Raw genomic sequence first — 14,024 nt, 5'->3', positions numbered from 1 at the left:
CCAAATAACTTCACAGATCTTCATTGTAAAGGGTTTAAACACGGTTTCCCATGCTTGTTCAAAGAACCATAAACAATTAATGAACATGCACATGTGGAACGGTCGTTAAAACAGAAACAGCTTACAGACGGTAGGCAAATAAGGTCACAGTTATGAAAACTTAGGACACTAAAAACACCAAAAGAAAGATGCCCAGGGTCCCTGCTCATCTGCGTGAATGTGCCTTAGGCATGCTGCAAGGAGGCATGAGGACTGCAGATGTGGCCAGTGCAATAAATTGCAATGTCCGTACTGTGAGACGCCTAAGACAGCGCTACAGAGAGACAGGACGGACAGCTGATCATCCTCGCAGTGGCAGACCACATGTAACAACACCTGCACAGGATCGGTACATCCGCACAGGATCGGTACATCCGAACATCACACCTACGGGACAGGTACAGGATGGTAACAACTGCCAGAGTTACACAGGAACGCACTCTTTCACACCACTGCTACTCTGTTATTATCTAAGCAGAGTCACTTTAATAACTCTACCTACATGTACATATTACCTCAATTACCTCGACTAACCAGTGCCCCCGCATATTGACTCTGTACCGGTACCCCCTGTATATACAGTGCCAAGAAAAAGTATGTGAACCCTTTGGAAATACCCGGATTTCTGCATAAATTGGTCATAAAATTTGATCTGATCTTCATCTATGTCACAACAATAGACAAACACAGTCTGCTTAAACTAATAACACACAAGCAATTACGTTTTCATGTCTTCATTGAACACACCAAGTAAACATTCACAGTGCAGGGTGGAAAAAGTATGTATGTGAACCCTTGGATTTAATAACTGATTGACCCTTCTTTGGCAGCAATAACCTCAACCAAACATTTTCTGTAGTTACGGATCAGACCTGCATTTTGGACAATTCCTCTTTACAAAACTGTTTCAGTTCAGCAATATTCTTGGGATGTCTGGTGTGAAATGCTGTCGAGGTCATGCCACAGCATCTCAAATCGGGTTGAGGTCAGGACTCTGACTGGGCCACTCCAGAAGGCGTATTTTCTTTTGTTGAAGCCATTCTGTTGTTGATTTACTTCTGTGTTTTGGGTCGTTGTCCTGTTGCGTCACCCAACTTCGGTTGAGCGTCAATTGGCGGACAGACCGCCTAACATTCTCCTGCAAAATGTCTTGATAAACTTGGGAATTCATTTTTCTGTCAATAATAGCAAGCTGTCCAGGCCTAAACCATGATGCTCCCTCCACCATACTTTAAAGTTGGGATGAGGTTTTGATGGTGTGCTGTGCCTTTTTTTCTCCACACAGTGCTGTGTGTTCCTTCCAAACATCTCAACTTTAGATTCATCTGTCCACAGAATATTTTGCCAGTAGCGCTGTGGAACATCCAGGTGCACTTTTGCAAACTTCAGACATGCGGCAACCATTCTTGTTTAGTGTTTTACATATCATAGACTCGTCAACAGAGATGTTAGCATGTTCCAGAGATGTCTGTAAGTCTTTAGCTGACATGCTAGGAATCTTCTTAACCTCATTGAGCATTCTGCACTGTGCTCTTGCATTCATCTTTGCTGGACGGCCACTCCTAGGGAGAGTAGCAACAGTGCTGAACTTTCTCCATTTATAGACAATGTGTCTTACCATGTACTGATGAACATCAAGGCTTTTAGAGATACTTTTGTAACCCATTCCAGCTTTATGGGGTTCACATACTTTTTCCAACCTACACTGTGAATGTTTAAATGATGTATTCAATATAGACAAGAAAAACACAATAATTTGTGTGTTATTAATTTAAGCACAATATGTGTGTCTTTTGTTGTGACTAAGATGATCAGATCAATTGACCAATTTATGCAGAAGTCCAGGTAATTCCAAAGGGTTCACATACTTTTTATTGCCACTGTAGTCTCGCTTTTGTTACTTTACTGCTGCTCTTTAATTACTTGTTCCTTTTATTTCTTATTCCTATTTTTTTACTTCTTGACACACGGATCCCTTTAGCCGGATCCTTTTCGTAAACAACCGCTAAATTGCAGAGCTCCAAATTAAAAAAAATATATATATATATTTATAATCATGAAATCACAACTGAAATATACCAAAACACAGCTTAGCTTGTTGTTAATCCACCTATCGTGTCAGATTTAGAAAATATGCTTTACAGCGAAAACAACCCAAGCGTTCGTGAGTTTATCAATCACTAGACAAAACAGTAAGAACAGCTAGCCGCAAATTAGCTTGGTCACGAAAGTCAGAAAAGCAATAAAATTAATCGCTTACCTTTGATGATCTTCGGATGTTTGCACTCACGAGACTCCCAGTTACACAATAAATGTTATTTTTGTTCGATAAAGATTATTTTTATAACCAAAAACGTACATTTGGTTTGCGCGTTATGTTCAGAAAACCACAGGCTCGTGCCGGTCCTGAAGGGCAGACGGAAATTCCAAAAAGTATCCGTAATGTTCGTAGAAACATGTCAAACGTTTTTTATAATCAATCCTCAGGTTGTTTTTAACATACATAATCGATAATATTTCAACCGGACGGTAAACTATTCAATACTACAGAGAAAGAAAATGTCGAGCTACAACTCTCGGGTGCATGAACTAATCAAAGGACACCTGACGCGTTTTGATAAATCTCGCTCATTTTTCAAAATAAAAGCTTGAAACTATGTCTAAAGCCTGGTCACAGCCTGAGGAAGCCATTGGAAAAGGAATCTGGTTGATACCCCTTTAAAAATGGAGGATGGGCCGGCAATGAAACAGGGATTTTCCAAATAAAAGGCACTTCCGGGTTGGATTTCCTCAGGTTTTCGCCTGCAAAATCAGTTCTGTTATACTCACAGACAATATTTTGACAGTTTTGGAGACTTTAGAGTGTTTTCTATCCTAATCTGTCAATTATATGCATATTCTAGCATCTGGGCCTGAGAAATAGTCTGTTTACCTTGGGAACGTTAGTGCCCCCTAGCTGAAAGAGGTTAAACTGCATTGTTGGTTAGGGGCTTGTAAGTAAGCATTTCACTGTAAGGTCTACTACGCCTGTTGTATTCGACGCATGTGACTAATAACATTTAATTTGACATGCCGAGAGAGGAGTTCGGATTGGTCTGCCATATAGAAGGCTTTTGTCTATTTGAGCTGGGTCAGTCTATGTTGGTAATCCTGTCGAACGTGGCTTTTTTCATGTATTGTGTAGTGGAGCTGCATAAGTGTTGCTCTCCACTTTTTGGAGGACTGAGTTTGAAATCAGTGGAATTAGAGTATGATAGCTAAAGACATGGAGAAAACACCTGTCTCCAGATTACATCTTCAAACGAAGGGCATCCGTGACAGGGAGACGCGTCCATCATGCATAATGATGTATACAGGTAAGATAGCTAACTACATTTTCAGATATTACACATTTCCAATTTTGACAGAAAGTCGTTTCATTTCAAGCTAAAGTGAACTGTTAGCTAGCTAGCTAACGTTAGGCAGCTGGCTCCCAAGCTAACATTACGTGTATGACATTATTGGTATCCCAGAACCATTTGCTTTGCTAGTTAGAGCCTAATGTTAGTTAGCTAACATTGAAAATGGTTGGTTAGCTCACAGTAGATTCATGCAGGGCAAAATGTTCATTGTTGTTTAACTAGCTAACGTTAGCTGGCTGGCTCGTTAGCTAACATGACGTGTGCGATCTTACACAGTTTACCTAGCTCAGTTCATTGTTTACCTAGCTATCTACATGTCTTAAGCTAAAGTGTACAACACCTGTTGAATATGGCCGGTGTCAGTAAACGTCGGCAAAAAAAGCGTAATGAAATTGTTGCCAGCAGAGCTGGTTAGGCTGTTTTCATGTTATCCATAGGTAAACAAATCATCGGCTAGTGTCAAGTGTGCGCTCTGAACGCTCAGAGCGAAACGAGATGGATGGGGCTAAAGCTTAAGAGGGTGTGAACATTGCTGAATGGGTGTAGACAACTTCACTTGATACCAAAACATTCAAAGGCCATTTTCTCAAAAGTGAGGTTACAAGTTTATCAACTTTCAATGTAGAATTACTTTCCCATTGTTCCTCAAAAAATGCCGTATGTGATATACCATTTTGTAGCTCTGAGTCTCTACTTTTATCCAATGGAAAAACACCATTTCAAATGTTGCTACATAAGACAAAATCCAGGTGGTGAGTCACATATTAACTCATACACCCTGTACCATGGAATCAAAAATCTCTTCCCAACCATTTTGCAATCTGTATGGCACAGCTGTCAACATCCTGGTCCTCAAATGAAACTGGTATACTTCCTTATTTATGCTATTTTTATTCCTCCACCAGTTTTGATCCTTTATATATATATATATTGGGCAGACAGACCAGTTCCCTACCACCTGCTGCTGCCACCTGCCTCCTCCATTTTTGGGGTAATGCTGTAATAAATTGGTTGTAATCTTGGATTGAGGAGACCTTCATGAAAAACATAACTCTACCATTCCAATTTACATTTAAAAATAAAATACCCTTTTCAAACATCTTTCCCATAACTACAGGTATTTTATCAACATTTGAGTTGCCATAATATTTGTCCTATATTTTCAGGGGGATGACATTGAAGCCAGCTCTGCAATGCTTGTTTGAAAAAGAGAGATACTTTGAAAAAGGTTTTATTTTTAATTAATCAAAAATGAGAAATAGCAAATCCGCACAAAGGCAAAAAGGCCATTTTTAAACAATGGATGATTTTTTCTTAGTAATCTATCTGAGAACCATTTAGGGCTCAAGTAAAACTTTCAGAGAGAGGTTTAGTGCTTTTATATTTAATAATCTCAACCCACCCAATTCATATTCATTATATAGACTGGATCTTTATATTTGCCATTTGGGTCTTGTTTTAATAATAGTGAAATCAGAACTTCCTGAGGAGTACCTGACAGACTACCATTTCCATAGGATTAGTTAAAACAAGCTAACAATGGACTTTTTAGTATATAAAAAAAGGCTATACCTCGAACAGTATGCCATCAAGCCTTAGGGTTTTTCCAAACTGAAAGGATTTAATAGCCTCAAAACGTGAATCCTCTAATTTGGCCTTCGCACTGATCTTTCTGTACATTTGTTTATTTTCCTTTTTTAAAATTATTTGGAAAGAATTCCTTACAGTAATCGTCATTCAGTTGGTGAGGAGGAAACCGGAAAGGGAAATTGTTGAGCGTGAAAAACCCAGCAGCGTTGCAGTTCTTGACACAAACTGGTGCCCCAGCCACCTACTACCATACCCTGTTCAAAAGGTACTTAAATCTTTTGTCTTGCCCATTCACCCTCTGAATGGCACACAAACACAATCCATGTCTCAAGGCTTAGAAATCTCTTTAACCTGTCTGCTCCCCTTCATTAAAAATATTTCTTTAACCCGTCTCCTTCCACAGGAATGCTGGTCAACGTCGACTACAATTCTTCCTTCCCACAGTGGTGTCAAGTTGGCTGGATGTCCTTTGGGTGGTGAACTATTCTTGATACACACTGGGAAACTGTTGAGCGTGAAAACCCCAACAGCGTTGCCATTCTTGACACAAACCGGTGCGCCTGGCACCTACTACCACTCAACCTCTGAATAGCACACATACACAATCCATGTGTCAATTATCTCAAGGCTTCAACGTCCTTCTTTAACCCGTTCTCCCCTTAATCTACACATATTGAAGTGGTTAACAAGTGACATCAATAAGGGATCATAGCTTTCCCTGGATTCACCTGGTCAGTCTGCCATTAAAAGAGCATGTATTCTTCATGTTTTATATACTAAGTGTATATGTTGATAAATTAGGCCCATAAATGATCAATAGAAGAGCCCTGAGTAATTCTAATTCAAGGTGCCAGTGCAGTGTTGTATTCATTAGTGCACACTGTAGCAAACCAAAACGAGCACTTCTTATTGAACAAGTTCAGGTTTCCCTGCATGTTTTGGACGCATTTGCTTCCGACTGGTTCCTGGTGAATGCACCACTGGTGATTCAAAAGTCAACCCTACAACCTCATCAAACAGATTAACCAGCAGATGTGCGATGTCCCTTTTATATTTTTATCTGTTTTGTATCTGTGTGATTATGCAGCAGCATGTGATGCAAAGAAACTTTCTGTGCATTGTAATTTGCAGTGTGATTTAATTTGAAACTTAACGATGGGCATTATAAAAGGAAGAGATTTTTTTAACCGGAGTTTAATCAACTGTGTGATGCATGGGTTTAGTTGTGAAAAGCTTCCCAACTTAAAGATGAGCATAGCACACTTTGATTGCATTATAACTCTCTGTTATTACATAAAGCTCAGGAATAAGAGAGGTGCACGAACCATCCACGTGAAGATTAATTTGTGGAATCATATGATCGACTCGAAGAGATTCAGATCATTTATGCCCTGCTAGAGCTGCCCCAGTAAGTGCTGTCATTGTGAAGTAGAAACATCTAGGAGCAACAACGGCTCAGCGGCACAGAACGGGACCGCCGAGTGCTGAAGCGCGGTTGCAACACTCACTATCGAGGTCCAAACTGCCTCTGAAAGCAACGTCAGCACAATAACTACTCGTCGGGAGCTTCATGAAATGTGCTTCCATGGCCGAGCAGCTGCAAGCCTAAGATCACTATGCGCAATGCCAAGTATCCGCTGGAGTGGTGTAAAGCTCGCCGCCATTGAACTCTGGAGCAGTGGAAACGCGTTCTCTGGAGTGATGAATCACATTTCACCATCTGGCAGTCCGACGGAGGAATCTGGTTTTGGCAGATGCCAAGAGAACTTGCCCCAATGCATAGTGCCAACTGTAAAGTTTGGTGGAGGAGGAATAATGGTCTGGCGCTGTTTTTAATAGTTCGCCCCTTAGTTCCAATGAAGGGAAATCAGTCCGCCACCCCTTGTCTTACCTAGGAGCAACAACAGCTTTATTGAACCTTTAACTAGGCAAGTCAGTTAAGAACAAATTCTTATTTACAATGATGGCCTTCCCGGGGAACAGTGGGTTTTTACCTTGTCAGCTTGGGGATTCGATCCAGCAACCTTTCGGTTATTGGCCCAACGCTCTAACCACTAGGCTACCTGCCGCCCCAATCTTAAAGTCCACAAAAACAACCTTGCCGATGGACCAAAAACCCAGCCAGCTGTATGTTATCCATGTTGTCATTCAGATACAACTCTGTGAAACATAAGATATTACAGTTTTTAATGTCCCGTTGGTAGGATAGTCTTGATTGGAGCTCATCCATTTTGTTATCCAATGACTGCACGTTGGCTAATAGGACTGATGGGAGAGGGGGATTACTCACTCGCCGTCGGATCCTTACAAGGATCCTTACAAGTCTCTTCTTCATGGTAATGACGGGGATGTGGGCCTTGTCGGTGTCTGAAGTAAATCCTTCACATCCAACTCATTAAAGAAAAAAAATCTTCGTCCAGTACGAGGTGAGTAATCGCTGTTCTGATTTCCAGAAGCTCTTTTCAGTCATAAGATACAGTGTCAGAAACATTATGTACAAAATAAGTTACAAATAACGCGAACACACACACAAAATAGCACAATTGGTTAGGAGCCCGTAAAACGGTAGCCATCTCCTCCGGTGCCATCATAATGTCCTGTGTGATTTGTCCAAGTATATGACATTTGTTGTGCTACAATTAATGAAGCTTTGGATTTTGTATTCTTTACCTGTTCTCTGGTTTTAAAAAACGTTAGTATTGGTCGTATTGTCACAATGTACACAGTGGCCACACTTGTAAATACCATTGGGCAGGCCTGGGAGCCATGTGTCACTTCTTGGGTAGCTGCATTCTGTGCATAACGGAATCAGCTAGATTGCGCACACGTTTGAAAACAAAGGCAAGGGGGCAATGTTGTCAACTCTCACAGATTTGGATCACTTTTGAGGATGTTCCAGTGTTTCAACACGATAGACCGGCACATGGGCTGTACTGGAAAAACGTTTGGTCTTGGTTTGTATTAGTGCCAGCGAGTAGACTGACGTTCAGTCTCTGCTCTAGCACAGGTCTGTTCAATGACATTCTTATCATACCCGCGTTGCTGGAACCTGGTTGGCATATCCTTAGCTTTGCACTCGAAATCTATATCGGTACTGCAGTTAGGTCAGAGTCTTTCGGAATTGACCCACCAGTATGTTCCACTTAAGGTGTACCAGGTGGTTACTGTCTGCACGGAAAAGTCTATTCCTACTCTGCGCCTTGCGGAAGATAGTACACTTCAATTTGTTTTTCTTTGTTTTTGTGGACTGTAAAGATCCGAGAAATCTATTTTTTCCCTGACTTCTGTCTACTGTGAATTTGAGATTGGGTCAGATAAATGAATATAAGAAATTAACTCAGGAGAGCATCAGTAAAATTCCATACCAGTAGGTTGTCATCTATGCATCTTTTCCAAAGGGCAACATTCTGGAAATATGGGTTTTTCCTGAACATCATAAATTGAGGTCTCCTCCCAGTGTCCCTTTAATACATTTGCATAGTTAGGAGTGAATGCAGCTCCCACCACAGTACCCCAAACCCATTGGCAGAAACTGCCTACATAATAGAGGTAATTTGATGTGAGGCCTTTTTCAATGAGCGACCGAATAAAGTTAGACAGAGGTGAGACACCCACTGGTCTAGTGTGGAGATAGCGAGAGAGCGCTCGTAGGCCTGCGTCATATTAGTGTAGAGAGCCTGAACGTCAAGTGTTACTAAGATGCTTTTGGTGTCGCATCTATAGTTATTGATTATCTTAAGCACATCCCTGGTATCTCCTAAAAAGGCTGGCAATGCTGGCACAAACTTAGAGATGAAGAAATCAACATACTGGGGTTCAACAGGGCTGGAGGCAGGGTTTTCTCCTATAGAGCTACATTTTTATGGAATGGTCTGCCGATCCATGTGAGAGAGACTCAGTTTCATCCTTTAACTCATTACTGCAAACATATCCCTTCAGTAGGTCTTATGATTGAGTGTATTTTGGCTCCGTGGTGCGAAGTTGAATGGCAAGGCACTGGAGTAACAAACCACCCTTTCTGTCTGCCTGGCGGGCAATCCCCTCTCCACTGGGATTCTCTGCCTTTAACCCTAAGTTACTGGCTTGCTAGTGCTCTCCCATGGGTACATCATGTCTTGCCAGGCTTTTTTCACTATACTCGACTTGAGTGGGTTCTTCCTGTTCACAGAATGTGCAACCTTGTCGTGCTGCTGATCCAGTTTCTGCTGTTCTGCCTGTGGCTATGGAACCCTGACCTATTCACCAGACGTGCTACCCAATCCTGGACCGGCTTTTTCAACCCTCTCTCTATCCCTCACTCGCTCTACCGCACCTGCTGTCTCAACCTCAATGCTTAGCTATGAAAAGCCAACTGAGGTGCTGACCAGTTGCACCCTCTATAACCACTGTGATTATTATTTGGCCAGCCTCTTTCCCCTCAGGAGGCTGAAAAGATTTGGCATGGCACCTCAAATCCTCAAAAAGCTGCACCATTGAGAGCATATTGACTGGCTGCATCACCGCTTGGCATCTGACCGCAAGGCGCTACAGAGGGTAGTGCGTACGGCCCAGTACATCACTAAGGCTGAGCTCCCTGCCATCCAGGACCTCTATACAGTGGTTCGTGCTTTAAAAAGTTGCAGTGTACTGCGGCACAGCATGCATGGTGCCGCAGAATTCTATGGCACGTGCCAACCACTGGTACCATTAATGCTAGTTAGTGCTAGTTTGACCACCAGAGGGCATCTTTGGGAAGCAGTTGATAGCCTTCAATAGTGTCTGTACTAGAGAATGTAAAACCTTTTTTTGTACGAACATAGTATATGGGACTGATTAAGACATTTTAATTTGATTAATATTATAAACCCTCTGGGTTTCCATTAGGATGGAACGGAAAATATGGCGCTGTACAACGTGACGGTCGGGAGTAGGCTACAGTACTGGGCTATTTAGCTAAAATAATCCCTGTGTTGTGCGGGCACACGGGAGACTGGGGTTCAGTAGGCTGTCCTTGTAAATAAGAATTTGTTCTTAACGGACTTGCCTAATTAAATAAAAGGTTACACTAAGAGCATAACATTTCTAAATCCTAATTGTAGTCTAGCCAATACCCAAATGGATATTCAGTCAAAATAAAAAATCTCATTGATTTATCAAGACCAGTCCCCATGCTCGTCTCAGAGCAGCGCGAAACGGTGCTAAAATAGTTGTAGGCTATTGCTTCAAATCCAATTGCTTCTAACTTCAATATGCTCTTTAAATAAGTAAGACCTACACCACTTTTAACAGCACATTACTCAACACTAGTGAGACGCATGTAGCCTACGTAAGGCCTACAGTATATCGAAAAATATGACGTGACTCTCCGCCAACAATTACATAGAGGATTCTAAATTAAAACGAAAAGCCACCTCATGGGTCTCCCGGTGGCGGCCGGGACGGGTATCGAACCTGCATCTGTAGCAATGCGTTTTGCACTGCGGGAGCCCCCATCCACAAAGTATAAAAATACAGAGAGGTGTTGGTAAAGGTATATTGTCCTGCTAATAGCCCATAATGGGCTATTATAATACTGTACATGGTGTCCTGGTCAGGATAACCAAAACATTTCTTTATTAAAAGCCTATCAGACAAAATGTTGGTACTTATTTATTTTGATCCAAAGCCATGAATGAGTGAGTCACTCAGCTTTACGTAGGTGCCGGCTATATGACTGTCATCACCTTGATAATATATAACAATATTTGAGGTTATTTTGTTGTTGTTTTTTTAAACAAAGAGAACAAATGTAATCTGAATAAAGGCCAAAATAATATATTTGTAAAGGCCAAAACATTTATTTCTGTTTTTAGAGGGAGAGAAACGCTGGGCCAATTGTGCACGGCCGATAAAGGCCAAAATATAGCCCTGCTAATAGCCATAATGGCACTGTACAACAAGTATTTTCCAGTAAGCAACCATGTTTACCTTCATTAGACAATTTTGTTCCAATATTTCTGCAATTCAGTGATATTTATTCCCTTAGTAATTCATTATGGATCCATAACTAAATAAAAATCGGCATTTAGAATGTATTTTCATCATTATTTTATTAACAAAAGCATAAAGATGCTGATCAAGAAATACAGTACTGTACAGTATATGCTTTTACATTTGGATAATAAAGCATTTTGAAGATACAAGCCCCCTGCATTTGTTTATTAGGTTATAGCAGAACAGCATAACGGTCCGGACGGCCCTTGATGTGCCTGGTGAGCAGTTGGTCAAGTTCTGTTGTCATAAGAGGAATGGAAATGTCAGGGTGAACCGACGACCTAATGAACCCGCCAGGTATGTTGACTCCGCATGTCGGAGGTGGAGTTCCAGAGCTCACAGGTGTGCCTGACATGGATTGTGACTCCATCTCATTCCTCGCCCTCTTCAACGCGTCATTCTCCGCCTGGCTCTCCGCCAATGCCGCCTGGTTCTGGACCAATGCATCAGCTGTCACCCGTATCTCCGCCCTCCGATAATGTTTCTCTTTCTGCTTGGTGTGCCTTCAATGACTCAATCTCGGTCTTCAAAGTTTGAATGTGATCCATGTGCACCTTCATCAGATGAGCAGATTTTTTCGGTGCGGCCCATTGTCCAGCCCTTTGTCCACTGATGGTTGTAGGCATGTTTGTATACTCTGGAAAAAAGCATTCATGTTTTTATTACACAAGATTTAAAAAAAAAAAAATAATTTATTTAATTATCGATTTTATTACACAGTACACCTACACATTGATAGGCTATAAAAAATATTAAGAAAATGCACCGAAACCAAATACCTTTAGGTTTTGGTGATCCTATCAGCTCCGGCTCATTTTCAAGTCCTCTCGTGGTTACGGTCCAAACCCTGGAACGGGTAGCACCATAGAAAGAAGCTGGCTTGATGAAAAATGTCCATTTCGTCTGTTCTCTTTGGTCGCAATGTCATTTTTTGCAGGTAGGGGGATGTTCACACCTACAGTAGACGGGCTATAAAGAGTCTATTGTCCTGCTAAACGGGCTACAAGTGTTTGAAAACCTGTTTTCAAAATGCCACCAGCTGTCCATCACTACTGTAAATAAAAACACAGCATCTGGTTTACATTCTTTATTGTAACCCCAACGTCACAAATCATTTGTATCTACCTTTCCAATTACCTTTGAGTTTGGGATTTACAAATGTGTGCTTTTCATGTCATTTTTTGTCATTTTTTGTTAAAGCCAGTTCGGATTTAAGTAGAACTTTTGAGTGACACCTTTAGTGAGAGGTCTAATGCTTTAATATTTAATAATATCTGCCCTCCCAATTCATATCAAAAAAGGATCATTTTTCACGCTGTTATTAGTCACATTGTTTTAGTTTAAACGTGCAGACTGGCACTAAGAACAGCGGGAACGTTTCCCTAGTCAGCGCCATGATTAGTGCAATGCTCCTTAAAAATTGTTGCTCTGTGCTACCAGGTGGGGCGGGGTTCCACCCCTTCCCCATGGGCTAGGTCCGTCTTCTGTGCACGGCTCTGCGGGCCCATCCCAATGCCCCTTGCATTGAACCTTTTGCGCAAGGCAATGCCATTGTGCGCCACTCGGGAGCCATGATCAAAATATATTGTCCTGCTAATAACAGGGTTAATAATATATCTGTGAGAATGTCCACGGGGCTTTTATATAATTCTAAATTAATAATAATAAATTGCTTTGTTTAAAAAATATATATTTTGGAGATTATTTCATTTTCAGATAACGTAAAATGAGTGAGGAAAAAGGCCATTTTTGAACATGGGGTGAGACATTGTTACTAATTTGTAAATAAAGCCAGTTTGTTATTTAGAATATTTTATTTCTGTTTTTAGAGGGAGAGAAACCAAAAACCTACAGTCATCTCATGGGTCTCCCAGTCGAGGCCGGCACGGGTATTGAACCAGCATCTGTAGCACCATTGAGGACTTTCACCATTTAGAAGTAGTCAACTGGGTGGGACTTACTAGGGGTTAAGGAAAGATCACAATCATATCCAGATCATCAGGACTCAGGAGAAATTAGCCAATTAATTATACTCCTGAACAAACATTCCATAACTTCAGCTGGCAGTAAATCACCAACCTTGTCTTTATTCCTGTTCAGACAACACCCTCCAGGTGGCAGGATGCACCCTTTCAGTTTGTTTACAGACTCAGAAGTAGTTAACTTGTTATGGCTTGGGGGCAGTATTTCGACATCTGGATGAGAAGCGTTCCCAAAGTAAACTGCCTGTTACTCAGGCCCAGAAGCTAGGATATGCATATAATAGAATAGATTGAAAACTCAAAAAAATAATGTCTGTGAGTATAACAGAACTGATGTGGCAGGCAAAAACCTGAGGAAAATCCATCCAGGAAGTGGGATATTTTTGATGTGTGTAGTTTTCAATGGAATGCCAGTACAGTATGTAATGGGGTAGGACCCAGATTGCAGTTTCTATGGCTTCCACTAGATCTTTAGACAATGTTTCAGGCTTGTTTTCTGAAAAATGAGGAAGAATGAGACCATTTCGTAAGTGGACTGTAGAATGAACCAGAGCTGGCTAGCGGAACGCCTGCGCCAGAGACGTTAACTACCAGCATTCAGAAATTGTATTGTTTTCCGGACTGTTCACTGGTTGTCAATAATACTGCATCCCTGTTCTTTCACGTGAGATCCTACGGTTCAGTTGAGCTCATTCATTCAGTAATATAGTCATCTCCCTAGGCCGACGGGTTGCCTCCCACATTTACAATGTTCTGACACGTCTGCACACAATACTAGAAGAATCGGTTGGGTTCCATAATTTGGCAGAAATGGGATGCGTAGGGAACCCATCCAGAGCCTTATCCGTTTGTGCTCTGGTGTAAACATCCCCACAAGACACAAAATTGGCAGCTAGCTATATGGAGCTCGAGGAGGACATTTTCAATGAATGTATTTCTCAAGTAAGTAGTTTGCATGCGCCATTACAGCTAACGTTCGCGTTACAAGCACATAACCACT

The 14,024-nt window shown here is 41.4% G+C and overlaps 1 protein-coding gene across 1 annotated transcript in view; it reads right to left on the bottom strand.

Annotated features, from left to right (window-relative positions):
• The window catches only part of LOC120060919 (dynamin binding protein), a 115,233-nt gene that overhangs the window by 80,631 nt on the left and 20,578 nt on the right, over positions 1 to 14,024 (bottom strand). The window lies entirely within an intron of this gene.

The sequence above is a fragment of the Salvelinus namaycush genome, chromosome 16 (assembly GCF_016432855.1).
Source record: "Salvelinus namaycush isolate Seneca chromosome 16, SaNama_1.0, whole genome shotgun sequence".
In the NCBI taxonomy this organism is placed as follows: domain Eukaryota; kingdom Metazoa; phylum Chordata; class Actinopteri; order Salmoniformes; family Salmonidae; genus Salvelinus; species Salvelinus namaycush.
The sequence above is the reverse complement of the archived record's forward strand: the minus strand, read 5'-3'. Positions and strand labels throughout refer to the sequence as shown.